Source organism: Lynx rufus, unplaced genomic scaffold (assembly GCF_022079265.1).
Source record: "Lynx rufus isolate CCGP_SWC_20201006 ecotype Redwood Valley unplaced genomic scaffold, mLynRuf1.p SCAF_12, whole genome shotgun sequence".
In the NCBI taxonomy this organism is placed as follows: domain Eukaryota; kingdom Metazoa; phylum Chordata; class Mammalia; order Carnivora; family Felidae; genus Lynx; species Lynx rufus.
Window position 1 is genome coordinate 48,396,582 of NW_025814826.1, and position 3,470 is coordinate 48,400,051.

The following is a 3,470-nucleotide window of genomic DNA, read 5'->3' on the forward strand; positions in this document are numbered from 1 at the left end:
GGAAGGCCCATTACCCAACACATTTGTTCTTACATTCAGTCAAGAAACATTATAAGGACCTTCTAGGTGCCAAGTACTGTACTCCAAATATCACAGATATTAGTAGATCAGGGTTCACACGTTCAAGGAATTTGTAATCTAGTAGGGAAGACAGATAAGTGACAAGTTGAAATAGAAGGTAAAATACAAACACAGTGTTTATTGAGGGGGGAAATAGCCCAGCACTGCAAGTCTAGGAGAGGGTCTAACAGTTCAAACAAGCAAACAAATAAACAAATAAGCAGGAAATCAACTAGAATTCCATTCAGGAGTTACTGAATAAAATGATAAAAGTAATAAACACTACAACTTATTAAGTATCCCTTAAATTCTATGTCTTTTACATACTTCATCTCAAATATCACATTTTGTAATAGCCATTTTCCAAATTAGGAAACCTTGGCTCAAAAACTTGCTCAAGCCCTTACAACAAATGATTGGAAGGACTGGGGTTAAGATATAGCTGCCACTAAAGTTACTACATACCATGTAAATACAAAATTGGTTCCTAATTCATGTATCAATTCTCTACGACTACCTGCTCCTTTGATATCCCACTATCTCTCTATCTCATTCCCATCTAATTCACTCATCACTTCAGGGAACTCTCTCAACACACCATGCCTGCTTTTAATTTTCACTGTCGCATTTGTCTTCATATAATATATAATATACTATATTCATCATTTCTAAGATTCCCCTTTATTCGTGTTTTTGTATCTTTAAAGTTATTCATCGAAACATCAATAGCATGGCAAAGTTTGTAATGTCTTTTTCTTTGTTTAGACATAAAAATGACAGTGCATCAAGTTGATGTCATATGCAGTATTGTGCTTATGTTATATTGCTTATTTTCTATCTTCCTCCAGCAGAATATAAGCTCTAAGAGGGCAGGACATTTGTCCGCCTTGTTCATCTTTGTACTCCCATCTCATGGAATGTTGTTGAATAAATTAATGACCAATTAGATAGTGAGTGTCTTTATGTATCAGTAGCTGTGTGGGGCACTGAATATACAGTGGGGAATAAAGTAGACATGGCCTTTACCCTTCTGGAGGATATTCAAGTGAAAGAAACAAACAAAGACATAAATAAATGTGAAGTGGGGAGTTGAGAGAAGTGAAAATGTTAAAGGTGCTTGGAGAGAAAATACAGGGTGCTTTCCAAATTTAGACTTGGAAGCCAGAGAGGCCCTCTCCAAGCTGATGTCAGAAGAGTGAAGGCAATAAATTCAAGAATCCAGACTACTGTGCTACCTGACATATATAATAGCCAATCTTGACCATCAGAGTCCAAAATATTTTTTCCCTCTTGAAACAATGGATGGCACTTACTGTCTCTGTATGCACTTGTAGTTACATTTTCGCAGGTATCCTTTCTGTTCATCTAGATTACAAATGTATCCAGCTTCTGGTAGAATAGAAAGAGCACTGGATTAAGAGACTGTAGGCCTAAATGGTAGTTCTGGCTTTGCTCCTACTTTACATACTGGAGAAGTTGTGTAAACTCTCCAGATCTCAGTACCTGTAAAATTAAGAGTTTACATTAGAGGATCTCTAAAGTGTTACTGAGCTTTAACATTTAAGTTCTTTAATTATTGGTCCATTTTAACAGAGTTATTGAGGAGCTACTGTGCTAGGCTCCTAACCTATCTGCAGGGCACTGGAGGAATTGAGATGAAAGAAAGAAAAAAGGCACAATACATTCATTTAAGATATTTAGGACCTTGAGGAAGAGACTGGGACACTGATGACTTAAATATAATGCAGCATAGAATTTCCTCTGTTTCTGAACTTTAAACTACTATTATTGCCCTTCCAGGTGTGAGCAAAGTCCCCCTCTTAGTAAAGGAACTTAACTCGCCCGCCACCCACAGTTGGGGCAAGTGGTCATATCAACTAGACACTATTGCATTGGATTTGAGGGCTATTAGATGAGAGGTGGCTTTGAGAACCTAAGTTGTTTGTAGGAAAATAAGTGTCTGTATGCCAGGGTAACGGGAATCGAAACTAAAATTTGCTTTGTTCCACTTGGAAGAGGATGGGGGGGGGAGTGCCGGGGGGGCGGTTGTCAAAGACGCTTTTGAGGGAAGTTTTGGAGGGCATTAATGTCTCAGTTGAGTTTTGAAGGAAGAATAATAATAAGGAGGTCTATTAGTTGGCTAATCACCTTATATATTAGCCTTCAGTTGCAAAATAGACTACCCAATTAAAGATGGATTTGATAAGAAGTACAGTAGTTATTCCACATAATATAAAATACAGAGGCAAGGGTTTAGTTCAATGGCTTAAAATGTCATTGAAGTGCTTGCTTCAGCAGCACAGATATCAAAATTGGAATGATACAGAGAAGATTAGCATGGCCCCTGTACAAGGATGACACACAAATTCATGAAGCCTTCCATATTTAAAAAAAAAAAAATCATTGAAGTCTCAAGATCTTCTACCTTCTGTTCCATCTTCTTCAGAATATTGGGTTTTGTTCTTGAGCTTTTTGCCCTCGTGATTGCAAGATGGCAGCCAAGTCATTTGGCATAGTATTTTAAGCAATTGTACATAAAAAGGCTGAAAGGGACAACTGTTCTCCAAATCCTTTTTATTAAAGAGAAGAACTATGCTCTTCTTGCCTTGCTTCCTCCATTTCTCACCCCTTTCTCAGTAGAGTTCCTTTCTGATCCCAGTGGTCATGGCGGGCTGCATGTTCGTGCTCCAAATGCAAGGAAAGCTGGGAAAAAAAAAAAAAAAAAATATATATATATATATATACACACACACACACCTGTATATAAATATAAGTATATATTTATATAATTTAAATATATTTTATATATATACACATATATATATAATATATATACATATATACATATATATATAATATATATACGTGTCATTTGCAGTCTCCATATGACATGGCAGATTCTGTCCGCTAGGAGGAGGTATATGTGTGAAGCAGGGAGGTGATAAACGGTGTGGTTGCTGGGTCAGCCTTCAACATCATCTTCAAAACAGGAAAAGAAGGTGTGGGGAGTTATTAATGGATCTCATAGTCAGGTTCTGGCACAATCCTTTGCTTTCTGAATTATAGGCATTCAACTGATATTTGTTGATTGTAGGATCATTGTCATGGGAATGGAAAATCAATGTCAGGTCAGGCAAGTGAATAGTAAAATAGGTTATTCTTTCCAGTCCAAGACTGGATGAAAAAAATTTTAATTTTGTCACTCAAATGGGTAACTGTTGATATTTCTCCTGGGTGGGTAAACTAAAATATTAATTCAACATCAGGAGAGGTGGTGATGGTTTTACAAAACCATGTCTTATTTGGCAACAGTTATATAATCTAAAAGCAAATCAGGGACAAACCTGAGTTAAATGGAAAAAGACCAGATCCTAGGAAGTAAGAGTTTATGGAAAACACCATGTGTGAAG

The 3,470-nt window shown here is 36.8% G+C and overlaps 1 non-coding gene across 1 annotated transcript; it reads left to right on the forward strand.

The window, feature by feature from the left end:
* Positions 1-2,342: 2,342 nt before the first annotated feature.
* LOC124507964 (U6 spliceosomal RNA) lies at positions 2,343-2,449 on the forward strand. Its single transcript, XR_006961179.1, has one exon. It is a non-coding gene; the product is annotated as a U6 spliceosomal RNA (small nuclear RNA).
* Positions 2,450-3,470: the final 1,021 nt, after the last annotated feature.